The sequence below is a fragment of the Mobula birostris genome, chromosome 10 (genome assembly GCF_030028105.1).
Source record: "Mobula birostris isolate sMobBir1 chromosome 10, sMobBir1.hap1, whole genome shotgun sequence".
Classification (NCBI taxonomy): Eukaryota; Metazoa; Chordata; class Chondrichthyes; order Myliobatiformes; family Myliobatidae; genus Mobula; species Mobula birostris.
The window spans coordinates 115,914,394-115,933,995 of NC_092379.1; the positions used below are offsets into that span (position 1 = coordinate 115,914,394).

Here is a 19,602-nt window from a genome sequence, read left to right on the forward strand (position 1 = left end):
GACAGGAAGTCTAGGATCCAGCTGCACAAGGCAGGGTCAAGGCCAAGGTATCTAAGCTTCCTGTTGAGCCTGGATGGAATTATGGTGTTTATTGCTGAACTATAGCCCAAGAACAGCATTCGCACCTGACCATCCTTCTTCTCCAGATGTGTAAAGATGCTATGTAGAGCAGTGGCTATTGCGTTGTCTGTCGATTGGTTGTGTCGGTAGGCAAGTTGTAGGGGATCCCGTTTGGGTGATAGCAAGCTGCAGATGTAATCCTTCACCAGCCTCTCAAAGCATTTGCTTATTATTGAGGTGAGTGCGATTGGATGCCAGTTGTTCAGGCACATTTACCTTGGTCTTTTTGGTACAGGGACAATGGTGGATAATTTGTAACAGTAGGGTACTCTACGCTGGGACAGGGAAAGATTAAAAATGTCAGTAAACACACCTGCCAGTTGTGCTGTGCATATCCCGAGTATGTGTCCTGCTGTCTGGTCCTGCAGCCTTGCGACTGTCCACTCGTTGGGAACAACTGCGTACCTCAGCCTCAGAGATGACCACGTTGCAGGTTGTAGTGGTGGTTTTCCTTGGAGACTCAGAGTTAGCGACATCGAACCGAGCATAACAGTGATTGAGCTCATTTGGGAGAGAGGCCGCGATATTTGCGGCACCACAATGTTCGGCTTTGAAGTCTGTGATGGTATGCAGCCCTTGCCACAAGTCATGTGAATCTTGATGCAATCTTGTCCTTGTATTGTTGTTTCACAGCCTTGATAGCTTTGCACAGATCATAGCTGCTTTTCATGAGCTCTAGCTGATCGCCGGCGATGTAAGCTCTATGCCGCACTGTAAGTACTGCTCACATGGAACTATTGATCCAGGGTTTCTGGTTCAGGAAGACCCTGACCGACTTCTGGGGGACAACTTCCGGATGAAGCACACGTGTCCATCAGTAAAGTCTGTGACATGCTCATCATTGAGGACATTCCAGTTGATGTCATCGAAGCAGTCCTGCAGCATGGAGGCCGATTGGTTGGCCCAGCAGTGGACTGTTTTAACTATGGCTGCCTCTTGCTTCAGCTTCTGCCTGTACGTCGGCAAAAGCAGGATTGAAGAGTGATCTGATTTTCCAAAAGCTGGGCGAAGGAGAGCTTTTTAAGTGTTGCGGAAGTCGGTGTAACAGTGGTCAAGTACCTTATCTCCTCGAGTGCTCACAAAACTTTGAAGAGACTTTTTTCAGCGACGGTTGATTAACGTCACTGGTGACGTTGGAGGCAGCCTCTGGGTGTGCAGTCTCCAGCGTGTTGATGGTCTTGTACAGTTTCTTGAGAGCCAGGTCAGTATCAGCCTGCGGCAGAATGTACGCCGCTGTGATGATAACAGCCGTGAACTCCCTGGGAAGCCAGTAGGGTCTGCACAGCAGCACCAGGTATTCCAGGTCTGGGGAACAAAAAGATTTGAGGGCATGTACATTCTGGAGATTGCACCATGAAGCATACTCCTCCTCCTTTACTCATCCCAGAGAGGTTTTCAACCTCTTAAATCTCAAAGATAGAGTATGACTCCACTTATTAAGAAAGCTTTTGAGCTTTACTTTGGTTATAACATTGGTGACCAAGACAAAACCTGGGTTCCTCACATTTATTGCATTCCCATTTAGACTTCTTCCCTGTAAATCATGGCGCTGTCAGTGATGAGCATGGTGAAAGGTTTCACCAGGATATTGCTGTCATGGAGAGACAATATCAGGGCAACTGGAATCCATCAACACCGGCTGATTATTGTTGGACACTTAAGCAAGAAGCCTCAGACACTGAGTACAAATGAAAATAATCAACAAAACATTCTTAGCTTAGTTGAACTATTGCAAAGCGTCATCACTGTTATGCAAGTCAACACATTATGTTCAGTAAAAGTTAATTTCTTATTTCTTCAAATTCCTACGTGATACCAGTATTCTGAAATTGTCCTTGTATTTAGTGTCAGCAGGCAAACATAACCAAAAAAAATTTTTAAGGGAGCAGCTTTCAAAAAAATTTGTTGTCCTGTGCGATAAGAACATTCTTGAATTCCAGAATCAAGAAGCAATGGATGAACACCGACATCTAGAACCTGCTCAGGGCTCGGGATGCTGCTTAAATGAGGGTTCAGAGAAGATTCACAAGGATGATTCCAGAAATGAGAGGGTTCAGAGAAGATTGACAAGAATGATTCCAGGAATGAAAGGGTTACCATGTGAGGAACGTCTGGCAGATCTTAGCCTGTATTCCCTGGAGTTCAGGATAATGAGGGGGGATCTCATAGAAACATTCCAAATGTTAAAAGGCCTGAACAGATTAGATATGGCAAAGTTATTTCCCATGGTAGGGGATTCCAGGACAAAAGGGCACGACTTCAGGATTGAAGGACGTCCATTTAGAACTGAGATGTGGAGAAATTACTTTAGTCAGAGCGTGGTAAACCTATGGAATTTGTTGCCATGAGCGACTTTAGAGATCAAGTCATTGGGTGTATTTAAGGCAGAGATAGATAGGTTCTTGACTAACCAGGGCATCAAGGGGTATGGGGTGAAAGCAGGGGAGTGGGGCTGACTGAGAGAATTGGATCAGCCCATGATTGAATGGTGGAGCAGACTCAATGGGCTGAATGGCCTACCTCTGCTCCTATATCTTATGGTCTTATATTTCTAGTGACACTGTAGCATATAGTGAAGCCAGGTCAAACTTTAAAAGAGGCATTAAAATCACTAAATACAGATACAAACAGCAGATAGACACACATCTGTAACACCACCAACACTTGAATTGTGTGAGAAGGCATCATGTCCATCACTGACTATAAAGGAAATATCTCCTGCCCTACAAACAGCGATGCCACAGAGTGAGGAGCTAAATAACTTCTTTGCTCAGTTTGACAGGGACAACAACGAACCCATGGTGAAGGCCTTGACACTTGAGGAGGACACAGTGCTGACACATGATGTGAGACATACTCTCCACAGCATCAACACATGCAGAGCAGCTGGACCAGATGGCATACCTGAGCGGGTCCTCAGGGACTGTGCTGATCAGCTGGCAGAGGTTTGTAAAATCTATAACCTCTCTCTATCCCTTTCTGTGGTCCTTGCATGCTTCAGAACACCAACCAACATACCAGTCCCAAAGCAGTCACCAGTAACATGAGTAAGGTTCTCAGTAATATTAACTGTAATGGTAACTGTTAACTGCTAATAATAAAATGGCTTCTCTGTATTGTTATAATAAAATGGCTTCTCTGTAATGTTAACTGATGAGGTAGTGTTCTTTGTAGCTGAAATGTTTGGATTATAATTATAGATAACGGGTAACTAACCAATGGAAGTCATGTTATTCTATCTGTGTGGGAGGCTGGGTGAGGGTGCGGAAGATCGGTGAGCGGCGAAGAGGAAGGACATGCGGGACGCGCTCTGGTAGACCACTGTGGTTGGTCCCAGTCTGAGAGTCATGGAGTTCGGAGGAAATCGAATGGTGGATCGAGGATATTGCGTGAGCTCCAACATTGTGCATGAACTGTATAATCCCTACACTTGGCGCCTTTTATTTTATGTTTTTGTTTCTCTAGTAACCCCATAGTCACAGTAAAATTTATAAAGTGTAATCGTTTAAACGTACATTGTGTACTGCTGATATTTTACATTGTGGGTTGTACTGGAGTGTATTACACAGCATCTACGCTAATGTGAGACACAGTTTTGCAGGCAGATGGCGGTTTCCCCTAGACAAACGTGGGCTGAGTGTTACATTTGTGAGGGCTCGTCCGGGATTGAATTCTGTAGATGCTGTGTTATCACTCTGTTTAAAGTACAGTTGTGATGGTGATAGCCTCCTTTCGGTGATGGTGTGCAGCTGCGGGGGTGCCAGTAAGCAATGCGTGCATGTTGAGGGGGGTGGAGACTAATGTATCAGATGAAGTGATGCTCCAAGGTTTGATTACGCTTAACGCTATTGGCAAAGTGGAAATTGTATTGTGAAACTTCGATTTTGAGACGGGCACAGGCCTAGTGTTGGTCCAGGCAAGCGAAGACTTACGAGGGGTGGAGTTGCCGGAGAGGATTGGTGTCCTGGGGAGGTGGGACCATGGCGTCTGCAAACTGTTGGGCAGGGAAGGGCCGGAGCTCCGCGAGCTGAGTCGCCAGCAGAGGAGGGAGGAGATCTTAGGGAACAAATTCTTTCAGTACTGAAGGATAAACGGAGGGAGTGGTCAGATTTGGAAAATTTGGTTAGTTCCTGCCCCTTAGCGAAAGGTGAAAATTCCGAGTTGGCATCTGCCAGTACCTCCCTGGTGAGAAAGGCAGAGGGAACCCGCCAGAGGATACACATGCATCAATGACTACAGACCAATTGCACTCACCCTTATAGCCACCAAATGCCTGGAGAGGCTGGTTATATCCCACATTAAGGACGCCATCCCTGCTACTCTGGACCAACACTAGTTTGCCTATATGGCAAGCAGATCAACCAAGGACACCACCTCCATTGCTCTCCACATTGTACTGGAACACCTGGAGCATGAGGACACTCTCAACAGAATGCTTTTTATTGGCTACAGTACTGCCTTCAACACCATACTCCCCAACAATTTGACCATTGAACTACTAATCAGGGACTCAACAGATCGATATGCAACTGGATTCTGGACTTTCATACCAACCACATCCATTCAGTCAGACTAGGCAAATAAACATCACTCCCTGTCCCTGAACACCAGTGCACCACAGGGATGTGTACTGAGTCCATTCTTCTACATACTCTTCACCCATAACTGTGCCCCTGCCTATGCCATCAGCTACATCATCAAATTTGCAGACGGCACCACAGTGATTGGATGAATTACAAATAACAATATAGCACCATACGGAGAAGAAATGCAGAAACTGTCTGAAAGGTGCAATAACCATAATCTTTCACTCAAGAAAAAGAAACCAAAGAAAGTATTATCAACATCAGGAAATCAAGAAGTTGTAACCAAGCTACACTGCTTACAAATGGTGAAGCAGTGGAAAGGGTCTCCAGCTTACATTCTTGAGAGTGAACATGACAGAAATGCTCTGTTGGACCACCAACACCTCCTTGATAGTAGGAAGGCTCAGCAGTGCTTATATTATGCTAGGAGTTTAAAAAGAGCAGATTTGCCCCAAAAGCTGCTGGTAAACTAATACCAATGTACCAATGAGAGCATTCTGACCTAGTGCATGACAGTATGGTACTCAAGCTGCAACAAGACCAACCAGAACACATTTTAATGAGTGACCAGGACTGCACACAATATCACAACTACTAAATATGGAAACCATCTACAAATCATGTTGTCTATGGTGGGGTTGCAACATTGTGATGGTACCTAGTAATCACCTGTTCAATCTCCTACCTTCTGGCAGGAGGTGCCCAAACATCCAGAATGTGAAGCAGCTTCTTTCCCTGTGCACTCATACAACCGAGCAATGCTTGATACTTTTTTATATCTTGTGGATTTTGTAGAAGTTGGATTTTGTAGTTCTTCTAAAGTAGGGTGGATCAGTGGCCTCAGAGCCCCTGAGACCCAGGATCAATCCTAATCTTTGGTGCTATCCGTGCAGGATTTGCAAATTCTCCCCATGATAATGTGTGTTTCCTCTGGATGCTCCAGTTTTTTCTCATATTCTAAAAATATGTGGGTTTGTAGGTTAATTGGCCACTGCAAATTTCCCCTAGTATGCCAATGAGTGGTAGAATTTGTAGGTAGGGGTAGTAAAAGAAGTTAACAGGAATGTGGGAGAATAAAGTTGGACAGTGCCAGAAAAAGGCGACTCTACATGCATCTCCAAATGGAATCACCAGATATTCCCATTTAGGACTACTACAGCTGACACTGAATTGTATAACTTCTTTTATGTATTGCACTGTACAGCAATACATAAAAAGCAGGTGGTGGATGGTCATATGAGCAGCTGGTACACAAGTCCTGCTTATGCGACCGCTGTTGCCAGGCAGACAATCTATGAAGAGTATTGATGATGGCTGGGGTCACCCATCTTGTAAAGACTCTGCCCAGAAGAAGGCAGTAGTGGGCAGTACTTCTGCAGAAGAATTTGTTAAGAACAATCATGGTCATTTAATGATGAGAATGATCATTGTTCTGTTGCCGCAGAACAACAAATTTCATACAATATGTCAGTGATATTAAACCTGATTCCGATTTGTGAAGAAACAAGTGATTGATGTAATTCATTGTAACTCAATCAGCCAAAGAGCTTGTTCCATACTATATCTTTCAATGATTCTAACTGTACTTACTGTATAAAGTTCTTGTCAATACTACTATGCTTCTCTACAGGAAGGATATTTAATGAAAAGTGAAATGAACATTTTCATATAACTAAATTGCATTATGATATGCATTCAGGGCAGTGCAACAATTTATTAAACAACCAATAATGATTATGTTATAGAAAGAAGTAATCTAAATGTCATCTAGATATTAATAAAAAGGCCAACGACAATTACTACAATATGCGAAGATCATCGAAAGTCTTTTTTTATTTGGTTACTAAACAAACATGTAGTATTATATTGTAATACTTCTAGTGTCTGGCAAGTACACAAGTTGGGAAATAGAACACCTTTTTTTTGTCAAGTTTCATTAATTTGAACTTTGGTGTCATGAAGTTTTAATTGATTTTTGTGGAAAAATGTCTTGTAATGCTGAGTAATTGAATGCCTGTTAAGAACAATGGTGGTCTCTGGGGAGGGAGATGGAGATTCGTAAAGAACCTTAAGGTCCTTAATGTTCACATCTTGCCTTTAAGCCTACAAAAATCTTACAATATCACATGCCATGGAGACTCGTTGTTTCGCTTGTTCAGTGAGACCAGAAGGTACTGTATAGTGCACATTTTGCTCATCGCTTCGTACAGTTGCAACTGCTGAAGAATAATGAAGCACAACCTCCACATATTTTAGCTGATATAATCCCAAAGATTTCTCAATTTTTCTCACCCTCTGAATAAGGAAACTTTCAGAATAATGTCAATAATTGCTTCTCTCCCACAGATGCTGTTTGACCTGCTGTGTTCCTCCAGCAGCATTATATTTTGGGGTCTGGATTTGTTCAGGTGCATATTCCGATCATACATTCAGGGTCTAGTTAGGGCGAATCAGTACCTTATAACAACACTGCTTTCTGTCAATTTCCTCTCCAAAATTATTTCTAACTTTTTTTTTGAATACCACACAAAATGAAAGGGCATACAGCGTGTGGTTGGAAACATCTCACTGATAATGTGATATTGTAAAATTTCTGTAGGTTTAGAAGTAGGGGGAGCGAACCTCAAGGTTCCTCAAGAATCTCTGGTGCATTATCATCACCTCCCTTGCAACCACCTCCCTTCTCACCAGGCATTCAATTAGTCATCATCATAGCCAATCACTTATCCATAAAGATAAATTGGAGCTGCATGGCACCCAAAGCTCACTAAAAGCACATTAATGAGACTTATTCAGAAAAATGTGTCAGACCATCCAACTTTCTTATTCATCAGACACTACCAGTAGGAGCATGTTTGAGTGTATTATGTTGTTGAAAATAGTCAGATAGGGCCAGGTAAGAAAATTATTATTTGTTGGGTTTGTGTCATGTTTGGATTTGCTCTAGTCAGATTTTAATCTTATAACTGATTTTATATTGCGATAGGACAAGCACAAGGAATTCTGCAGATGCTGGAAATTGAAGCAAAAGGTCTCGGCCTGAAACGTCGACTGTACCTCTTCCTAGAGATGCTGCCTGGCCTGCTGCGTTCACCAGCAACTTTGATGTGTGTTGCTTATATTGTGATAGTATTGGGTTCTCTGTCAACAAACCACTAAGTTCAAAAGAAGATTTTAAGCCCTATCCAATAAAGAAAAGGACATAATATGGTATCAAGGAGTAGACTAATTGCCCGTCAAGCCTCTGCAGCGTGGTTTTAGCTGCCAAAACCCACTACTGTTTTTGAGTGCTGGGTACTGTAGGGTAATGTAATTGGAAGAAATGTACATAATTCACAACAATTGACATTGAGATGGGGTTTTACTTTAAGATGCTTGTCTGACATGATGTTATTATGTAAAAGTTTTTTTAGCAGGCTTTGGTTGTGTAGGTTTTGGAGTTCAATTAAATGCGTTATGGGTTTTGTTAAACATAAAGTGCCTCACTTCATTTTTTTGTATGAAAACTTACACTGGTGACCCCGATGCTCTAGCATGATTCTGGCATTATTGAATATGTCAGCCAACCCAGTCGCTTTGAAACTGCCAGCGTTTTGGGAGCAAAATACTGTTGCTTGGTTTATACAAGCAGAGTCCCAGTTTGCCCTATGAGAAATCTCTGCTGACAACAGCAAATATATCTATATGGTAGTGACACTCAGCAATTCCATGGCTGTGAGAGTGTTGAGACTGTTCAAACAGCTGCCTGAACATAATAAATACCAATCGCTGAAAACTCAATTTTTACAGACTTTTGGACTATCAGAGTCTGAGCTTGGCAAACAGTTGCTCTCCTTATCCGGTCTCAGCCATGGTAGGTCTTCAGAGCTAATGGACCACATACTATCTCTTGGTAAAGCATTTCAGCCATTGATGATATAAGGATTTGCCTTGTAGGAAATAATGGCCTGCAAACCCTGCCAGAGCTTAAGTGCATCCAATTCCGTCTTTAACTTCAATCAGAATTGCTTTTTCTCTTAATGTAACCTTCCATAGGTTGTACCTGAACTTCGTTCTCTATATCTCTGAGGACCTAACCTGGATGCAACATATTGATGCAGTTACAAAGAAGGCAGGATTATATTTCCTTAGGAGTATGAGGAGATTTGGTTTGTCAACTAAAACACTTGAAGATTTCTACAAATGTACTTGGAGAGCATTCTGACTGGATGCATCACCATCTGGTATGGGGGACGGGAGGGGCTACTGCACAAGATCAAAGTAAGTTGCAGAGACATGTAAAATTAGTCAGCTCCATCAGGGTACCAGCCTCCATAGTATCCAAGACATCTTCAAGGAGTGGTACCATAGGAAGGTGGTGTCCGTCATTAAGGATCCCCACCACCCAGGACATTCCGTCTTCACACTGCTACCATCAGGAAGGAGGTACAGAGGCCTGAAGGCACACACTCAGTGATTCAGAAACAGCTTCTACCCCTCTGCTATCTGATTTCTAAATGGACATTGACCCCATAACACTACCTCACTACTTTTTTTTATTTTTGTTGATTCACCTGTCTTGAATGCCATAGATCTAGCCCTCAGCAGACTATGAATCTCCCGGTTCATCCATGGTTTTTGGTTTAGATAAGTCAGGTATGTACTTGAAGGCACACACTCATCCACGCAGGTCTAGATGAAGTCGATGACAACTGTGGCGTATTCATTCAGATCCTAAGATGTATATCCTTAATATCATCCAGTTCACCAACTGAAAGCATTCCTGTAAGTGCTCCTCCAGCTCCCTTGACCATACCGTCTTGGCTCTTGCCACTGGTGTTCAGTCTCCGCCTATACGCTGGGAGTAGGAGTACAACCAGGTGATTGGGCTTTCCGAAGTGCGGGTGTGGGATTGCATGGTAAGCCAATTTGATGGTATAATGGTGGCCAAGTGTGTTGGCTCCTCTGGTTCCACAGGTGATATGTTAGAGGTAGTTTTTCAGAGACTTCTTCAAGCTGGCCTGATTGAAATCCCCCGCAATGATAGGGAAGACACCAAGGTGTACTGTTTCGTGCCTGCTGATTACAGTGCTCAATTCCTCCAGTGCCTGCCTCATTGGCCTGAGGTGAAATGTACACCGCTCCCAGGATGATGGTGGAAAACTCCCTCGGCAAATAAAATGGATGACACTTGACTGCTTGATATTCCTGGTTGGGTAAACAGATCTGAAACAGAACCATCATGTCTGTGCACCACAATGAGTTAATTATGAAGCATATGCTCCTTCCTCTACCTTTAAAAGAGTCAGAATCAGATTTACTATCACCAGTAAATGTTGTGGAATTTGTTAACTTAGCGTTTGGAAATCCTTCGTAGTTTGGAAATCTTGTGTAACTCAGTAAACTGTTATAAATTAGAAAAACTCTGTTAAGTGTGAAATGTGTATAAACAACTATTCAACTAAATAATGAGACCTAAAGTTGGTGCCAATAAGTGGGGACACTTTGCGTGCAACTCCAATGGAAATCATCAAATATTCACTTTTAGGACTATTACAGCTGAAATCCAGTCACAACCATGATAAGTAACATTATTTTGAAAAGTTTAAAAAATCTATTGATCCTCAAAATTGATGGATCCTGAATGGCAGACTCAGGTCCAGGGTGCAGTTCCCCTTTAAGAACATGGAAATGTAGATCAGTATACTATAGGCATACCTGAAATGCAGAAGCGTTAGACTCCCACTACTGATTATCCTGCTGGCAAATGTACAGTTTCTGGAAAACAAAATTGAAGACCTCAGAGCCATTTTGCAGTACCAGAGGACATCAGCGCTGCTCTGTAGTTTGCTTCATGGAAATGTGGCTCACCTCCATCATTTTAGATGCAGCATTGCAGCCTAGTGGCTTCACCATTCACGGTAAAGACAGGTCAATCAGGTCACTGAAGACATCCGCCAATCAACTGGCGGGAGAATTCAAAGACATTTTCAGTTTCTCACTGCTACAGTTGGATGTTCCCACCTGCTTCAAAAGGGCAACATTTATACCAGTGCCCAAGAAGAGCAATGAGAGTTGCTTTAATGACTATCGTTCAGAAGCACACACATCTCCTGTGATGAAATGCTTTGAGAGTTTGATCATGGCTAGAAACAACTCCTGCCTCAGAAAGGACCTGGAAACATTGCTATTTGCCTATCGCCACAATATGTCTTCGGCAGAAGCAGATGTAATCTCAATGGCTCTTCACCTGGCCTTAGATCACCCGGACAATAGAAACAGCCCTGTCAGGATGCTGATCATTAACTTTAGCTCAGCGTTTAACACCATCATTCCTTCAGACTTGATTGAAGAGCTACAGAACCTGGGTCTCTGTACCTCCGTCTTCAATTGGATCCTTAACATCCTTACCGGAAACCCAATCTGTGCAGATTGGTGATAACATCCTATCACTGAGGATCAACACTGGCACACCTCAGGAAGGTGTTCTTAGCCCACTGCTCTACTCTCTCTATACTCATAGCTCAAATACCACCTATAAAGTTTCTGATGATAGAACCATTGTTGGCAGAATCCTAGATAGAGACAAGAGGGCATACAAGAGCAAGATATGCCAGGTAGTTGAGTGGTATTACAGCAACAACCTTGCACTCAACGTCAGTAAGACCAAAGAGCTGATTGATGACTTCAGAAAGGGTAGAATGAGGGAACACATCAGATGATGAGAGAGTGAGCAGTTTCAAGTTCTTGGGTTTGAATATCTCTGAGGTTCTAACCTGGTCCCAACATAACGATACAGCTATAAAGAAGGGAAATCGGTGGCTATATTTCATTCGGAGTTTGAGAAGATTTGGTTGCCACCTTATGCACTTGAAAACTTCTACAGATGTACCATGGAGAGCATTCTGACTGGCTGCATCACCACCTGGTATTGGGGTACTACTGCACAAGATCAAAGTAAGTTGAAGAAAGTTGTAAAAGTTAGTCAGCTCCATCATGGGTACTAGCCTTTGCAGTATCCAAGACATCTTCAAGGAGCAGTGCCTCAGAAAGGTGGCATCCATTATTAAGGACTCTCATCACCCAGGAAATGCCCTCTTCTCACTGGTACCATTGGGAAAGAGATACAGAAGCCTGAAGGCACACACTCAGCAATTCAGAAACAATTTCTTCTCCTCTGCCATCAGATTTCTATCTGGACATTGAAACCCTGAACACTCCCTCACTTTTTTATTATTTCTGTTTTTTTCTCTAGTATTTTTCAATTGAAGTATTTAATATACATATATACATGAACTGTAATTTATTTATTTTTACCATAGTATCATGTATCACATTGTAGTGCTGCCGCTAAGTTAACAAATTCCACAACATTTACTGGTGATAGTAAATCTGATTCTGACTCTTTTAAAGGTAGAGGAAGGAGCATATGCTTCATAATTAACTCATTGTGGTGCACAGACATGATGGTTCTGTTTCAGATCTGTTTACCCAACCAGGAATATCAAGCAGTCAAGTGTCATCCATTTTATTTGCCGAGGGAGTTTTCCACCATCATCCTGGGAGCGGTGTACATTTCACCTCAGGCCAATGAGGCAGGCACTGGAGGAATTGAGCACTGTAATCAGCAGGCACGAAACAGTACACCTTGGTGTCTTCCCTATCATTGCGGGGGATTTCAATCAGGCCAGCTTGAAGAAGTCTCTGAAAAACTACCTCTAACATATCACCTGTGGAACCAGAGGAGCCAACACACTTGGCCACCATTATACCATCAAATTGGCTTACCATGCGATCCCACACCCGCACTTCGGAAAGCCCAATCACCTGGTTGTACTCCTACTCCCAGCGTATAGGCGGAGACTGAACACCAGTGGCAAGGGCCAAGACGGTATGGTCAAGGGAGCTGGAGGAGCACTTACAGGAATGCTTTCAGTTGGTGAACTGGATGATATTAAGGATATACATCTTAGGATCTGAATGAATACGCCACAGTTGTCATCGACTTCATCTAGACCTGCGTGGATGAGTGTGTGCCTTCAAGTACATACCTGACTTATCTAAACCAAAAACCATGGATGAACCGGGAGATTCATAGTCTGCTGAGGGCTAGATCTATGGCATTCAAGACAGGTGAATCAACAAAAATAAAAAAAAGTAGTGAGGTAGTGTTATGGGGTCAATGTCCATTTAGAAATCAGATAGCAGAGGGGTAGAAGCTGTTTCTGAATCACTGAGTGTGTGCCTTCAGGCCTCTGTACCTCCTTCCTGATGGTAGCAGTGTGAAGATGGAATGTCCTGGGTGGTGGGGATCCTTAATGACGGACACCGCCTTCCTATGGTACCACTCCTTGAAGATGTCTTGGATACTATGGAGGCTGGTACCCTGATGGAGCTGACTAATTTTACATGTCTCTGCAACTTACTTTGATCTTGTGAAGTAGCCCCTCCCGTCCCCCATACCAGATGGTGATGCATCCAGTCAGAATGCTCTCCAAGTACATTTGTAGAAATTTTCAAGTGTTTTAGTTGACAAACCAAATCTCCTCATACTCCTAAGGAAATATAATCCTGCCTTCTTTGTAACTGCATCAATATGTTGCATCCAGGTTAGCTCCTTAGAGATATAGAGAACAAAGTTCAGGTGCAACCTATGGAAGGCTACATTAAGAGAAAAAGCAATTCTGATTGAAGTTAAAGACGGAATTGGATGCACTTAAGCTCTGGCAGGGTTTGCAGGCCATTATTTCCTACAAGGCAAATCCTTATATCATCAATGGCTGAAATGCTTTACCAAGAGATAGTATGTGGTCCATTAGCTCTGAAGACCTACCATGGCTGAGACCGGATAAGGAGAGCAACTGTTTGCCACGCTCAGACTCTGATAGATCGGGGGAAGGTGGGAGGGAATTACAACATAGAATCCTCCAACTTCCGGTAATTCCCTCCCCCTCCCTTCCCCTATCCCTATGTCACTCTGCCCCCTCCCCCAGCTGCCTACCACCTCCCTCTTGGTTCTGCCTCCTTCTACTACCCATTGTGTTTTCCCCTATTTCTTCTTCACCTTTCCTGCCTATCACCTCCCTGCCTCCCTTCCCCCACCCCTTTATCTTACCCCTTACTGGTTTTTCACCTGGAACCCACAAGCCTTCTCCTTCCCACCCTCCCCTCACCTTCTTTATAGGGCCTCTGCCCCTTCCCCCTACAGTCCTGACGAAGGGTTCCGGCCTGAAACGTCGACTGATCTTTTCCACGGATGCTGCCTGACCTGCTGAGTTCCTCCAGCGTGTTGTGAGTGTTGCTTTGACCCTAGCATCTGCAGATTATTTTGTGTTTATGCTGTGGACATTTTCTGGAGGTCCAAGATCCATATGCACCATGACCTCTGGATTAAGTGTGTAAATGTAGGAGGGAACTATGTTGAAAAAAATGTGCTAGGTTTTCTAAAATTGACTCCTTTTACCCTAGGCCACAAACTTATCAATCACCCCTCGTACATCTTAAGTTTTAAGAAAGTCTTAAAATTACAGTTTATATGGAAGGTTAGTTACTGAGAGTTTGGATATTTATCTTAGTTGAATAATGTAATTACTCTCCCTTGTGAAGCCAGAATTGTGGTGTACATGTGACAGAGAGACAAGTATGTAACAAACAAAGGTTTGGGAATATGCAAAGTATCAGAGAAGCACACCCTTTTGTCCTTTCAGCAGGTGGGATGTTTCAATGAAGGGAGTGGCAAATTTTGAGGAAGAGCAAATCCCACAGATAGAGTGGAGTTAAAAGTAACAACAGAAAGTTTTATGAATATTCTGTGCTCTGTCCTTTGCTCATGTGAGCTGATGAGAAGCAAATTCTCCAGAGCAAATAAAAGATAAAATATAAGTTTAGCGCTTCCGTATAAGCTTCAAGCACAAGTGCGCAGTGTTCATCTTCGGGAATCGAAGAAGACTTCCTTGAAATTGATATTTTCTTCTCTGGACAGCATGTGCAAGCTCTATGAAGCCTTAAGTTTTATTATAGTCAATCTTGCCATATTTAGCACCTTTGAAAGAGACAAAAAGGATTTAACTCAGGTTCACTTTCAATTGATAAACAGTAAACTATTGAAAGCTCTCTAGATTTCCCTCCTGGGAAATCAAAAACCTTATGACAATTCAGTATATACCTGAAATTAAAACAGGCTAGAACTATCCTAGGAAGTAACACAAGTATAAAAGCCAGTAGAAATCATACAAGAAGATGAGAAGAGGAATTGTTGATGCTTTAATAGTAATTTACTCATTGTGCCAAGATTTTTCAAACTTAAATTCAAGACTTTGATTTGCCAGTATCCATTCCTGGCAAAGAATTTTAAATCATAAATGAGACACATGAAAATTTTATTCCTTTCTTTATAACACAGGTTCATTAAACATAATAAATTCTTAGTTTCCAAAGCAACAGACCTATAAATTGAACTTTGAAATGCTGGAGAAGGCTGTAGCAGTGAATCAGACCGTGCAACTGTGCAGCTCTGCAAATGAAATAGATTGATTAAACTTTCTAGTGCTATTTTGCCATTTTTCTTTGGCAATCTCCAACCACCCTCTTTTTTTTTGGCTTGGCAGTCATTTTTATTACATCATTCTTTTCTGTCCAATTCATCATTCTTTCTTCATTAAAAGTGAGTGTAATGGAATTGTGGTAAGTTCTTGAAATTTTTAAAATCTTGGGGATGACAAATCATGCTTTCAGGGTACTGGAGCACTGTAATTGAAAGTGGAAAATTTCAATGCTGTCATTGAAGTACAAAACAGTATCAGTTGAGTAAGAACATTCTAATACATGAAATTATGAGAAAGCCATTCAATCCATCCTTTCCTTTTTGTGAATACTCTGATACATACTGTCATCGTGTAAACCCAACTGATAGCTTTCTTCTATCACACAATATTTCAAAGTGAGATTAGGTCACGGTTTTTGTTGAATGATCCACCCACAGCTCCAGAATTATATCTGATAGCTTGTCCAATATACTTCATTCATATTTATGCACACAACATGACAGACAAAATTGTGCATGTATAATAGATCATGTAGTGTCGTTGACAGCTATTGATACCCTCAAGTAAACTTTCTGGCTGATGGATTTATTCCATCCTGCAGTTTTGCAAAGAGAACAAGAAATTATATGAGGCAGTATTTCAAAGAATACCCATCTCACCTTAATTATTAATGGGAAGGAGAGTTGGAGGCTGATACTTTGAAATGAATAACTGTATGCAACTCTACCTATTGAGCAAAAATGTAATGCCATTTTTGGCGTATTCCCTTCCAAGTAACACACCACCTTGTCCTGAAAATACATGTTATCATTAGGTCTAACCAACAACACCAGAAGAGTCATCAAATTTGCTGGTGAACGCAGCAGGCCAGGCAGCATCTCTAGGAAGAGGTACAGTCGACGTTTCAGGCCGAGACCCTTCGTCAGGACTAACTGAAGGAAGAGCTAGTAAGAGATTTGAATGTGGGAGCGGGAGGGGGAGATCCAAAATGATAGGAGAAGACGGGAGGGGGAAGGATGGAGCCAAGAGCTGGACAGGTGATTGGCAAAATGGATATGAGAGGATCATGGGACAGGAGGCCCAGAAATTTGATGTGTGTTGCTTGAATTTCTAGCATCTGCAGAATTCCTCGTGTTTACCAGAAGAGTCATAAGGGACTACTATAATATTGAGCAAAATAGAAACTAGGAGAGGAACTCAGTGAGTTGAACAGCAACTGTGGAGGGAAAAGAATTGTTTGCATTTGGAGTTGAGCTTCTACATCAGAACTTGCTGAGTTTCTGCAGCAAGTTTGTTTTCAATACCCATGGAGTACCTTAGGCAATAGGTGTCAACTAATATTAGGTAATGGCTTGCCTTGCCATCAATATCCATATCCAAAATAATGAATAGAATCACAGACATGCAACTATATACTTCCATAAAAACTCCCCTCAGGCTTTGTTTCTGGAAAGGAAACAATCCCACCCTCTCTGGTCTAAACTAGTACCTGGAGTCCTTTACCTACCAATTTTGCTTCTGCCTTCCTCCCTCCTCAAATGTCCTTACACATTCCTATAAAGTGCCGACTAGAAATGAGCACAATATTTTAGTTGAGGGCGGATCACTTTTTTTTATAGGTTCAGCATGATTTCCATGTTTAGTACTCTTGTGTCTTTTTTGTTAAACCCCACATTTTATATGCCATATGAATCACTTTCTCAATTAGTCCCACTTTCAATGAACAGTTCACCCATACTTTTTGCCATGACTTTTACATCAGTATTCTTTAATCTATATTGTCATTTCCATTCAATTTGCTAAAATGTATCCTATCAAATTTCACTGCATTAAACTCCATCTGTGCCTGCCAATGAAGTCTTCTAAACTATGCTGCGATCTACCATTATCCTCCTTGCAGTTCACAATACAGCCAAGTTTAGTGTCATTTACAAGTGCAGAAATTATGGTTTGTACCCCCAAGTCTAGATCATCAATGTAAACACAAACAGAACAATGACCCCAGCACTGACCTCTGGGGTAAACCACAGCTTGAAAACAACTATAAACCATGAACCCCTGTTTTCTGTTACTTACGTTTTCTATCACTGTCCCTTTTATGCTAAGTGCATAAATTTTGCTGATAAGTCTGCTATGTGCCACCTTTTCAAAAGCCTTCTGGAAATCTTTGCACACCACATTGACTGAATTATGCTGATTCTACATATTTGTTATGCTATCCATGGATTCTGTGTGGGCACGTGGCCAAGTGATTAAGGCGTTCAACTAGCGATCTGAAGGTTGTGAGTTCGAGCCCCAGCCGAGGCCACGTGTTGTGTCCTTGAGCAAGGCACTTAATCACACAGTGCTCTGCGATGACACTGATGCCAAGCTGTATGGGTCCTAATGCCCTTCCCTTGGACAACATCGGTGTCATGGAGAAGGGAGACTTGCAGCATGGGCAACTGCCGGTCTTCCATACAACCTTGCCCAGGCCTGCGCCCTGGCGAGTGGAGACTTTCCAGGCGCAGATCCATGGTCTCACAAGGCTATCGGATGCCATGGATTCTATCAAGTAGCTTAAACAAGATATAGTCTAAATAAATCTGCGCTGGACTACCTTAATTGTTCTATTTTCTTCTAGTTGACTATTAATGTTGTCCTGAATCAATGTTTCTGAAAATTTTCCCACCACTAAAGTTAAACTGATTGGCTTCTGGTTACTGAGCTCATCCTTTTTTGAAAAGGGGTGTAATATGCAAAGCTCTGCAGTCCTCTGGAATCATCCCCACATCCAAATAACATTGTAATTTATGGCCAGTACACCTGGGATTTGCTTCCATACTTTTCTCAAAATCCTTCAGTGTATCTCAATGAGTCCCAGTGATTTATCCACTTGAAGGTCGGCCAATACTGTCACTTTTAACAAAGTCAGCATTTCAGCTATCTATTTCCTCCTTTATTAAAACTTTTGAAGAACTCTCTTCCCTGGTGAAGACAGTTGCAAAGTTTACAATTAGTAGTACTTTCAATATTATACTCAAGAGAATAAAAAAGAACTGTGAGGTAAAGTATTGCAAAATGTCTCCCAGCAGATGCTTAGAAATGATGCAGATCTTCTGGCTTCGACAAAAGAAAATAATTCTGGGACCAGGCTCAACAATCATGTTCTAATGGGCTACCAATATCTTCTGGTATCTGACTTAAAATTTTGAGCCTTCTGTGACAACAACGTTCTCATATCCTCCACAACTTCCAGCATCTCCAAAGGGGTCTTGCCACTAAACATAATTTTACCCCCACCCCACCCCCACCTTCCGCAGAGGTCGCGCCTCCATGATTTCCTTGTCCATTCGTCCCTCCAGGCACTTATCCCTACTTCTTCTCTTCCATTCTGGGCCCCAAACAGTCCTTCCAGGTGAGGCAACACTTCACCTGCAAATCTGCTGAGGTCATCTATTGCATTCAGTTCCCCGATAGAGCCTCATCTACCCTGTGAGACCCATTGTAAATCATCGGAGCACTTTGTCAATCACCTCTTGGGGTACTTTTGACGCATCAGCTTTTGAAGGCTTCCTCGATGCTCAGGAGGCTAGTGCCCATGATTGAGCTGGCTGAGCTTACAACTTTCTGCAGCTTTATCTGATCTTGTGCAGGAGCTCCTCCTCGCTAGACGGTGATACAACCAATTAGACTGGTACATCTGTAGAAACTTGGAGAGTCTTTGGGAACATACCAAGTCTCCTCAAACTCCTAATGAAATATAGTCCCACTGTGCCTTCTTGGTAATGGCATCAGTATGTTGGACCCAGGATTGCTCTTTAGAGATGTTGACAGTCAGGAGCTCACCCTTTCCTCTGCTGATCCCTCGACTTCCCTTTCCTGAAGTCCACAATCAATTCCTTTGTGTTACTGATGTTGAGGGCAAGGTTCTTCTTGCAGCACCATTCACCAGCAGACCTACCTCACTCCCATACGCCTCCATCTGAAATTCTGCCAACAGTCGTTTTGTCATCAGTAAATTTTATAGATAGTGTTTGAGCCATAGCTAGGCACACAGTTGTAAGTGTAGCGAAAGTCAGGGCCGGATTAAGCCAGTGCGGGGCCTGTAGCATATGTTATAAAGGGGTCCTAAATTTTAAAAATGCGCATAAGTATTAAAACATAAATTATTTACTTGCATAGTAAAGTAATTCATTTTTTCATTTGCTATACAGGCAGATAATACGACAGATGTCTGACACTTCAGTAATAGTACTACTTACATGTAGGTATCAATTTCAAATGTCAAAAGTAACAAAACTACAATTTAAAAGTTACATTTTCTAGATTCAGCATGAGCAAATTTGTTGTTGTTGATGATACTGGAAATGTCTATTTCATGCAGAAGTTCA

The 19,602-nt window shown here is 42.3% G+C and overlaps 1 long non-coding RNA gene across 1 annotated transcript in view; it reads left to right on the forward strand.

Moving 5' to 3' along the window:
* Window positions 1-8,058, forward strand: part of LOC140204579 (uncharacterized) — a 58,810-nt gene extending 50,752 nt beyond the window's left edge. The window contains exons 2-3 of the long non-coding RNA XR_011887675.1: window positions 2,895-3,065; window positions 7,693-8,058. This is a non-coding gene — a long non-coding RNA (uncharacterized lncRNA). The remainder of the gene's footprint in view (window positions 1-2,894; window positions 3,066-7,692) is intronic.
* Window positions 8,059-19,602: the final 11,544 nt, after the last annotated feature.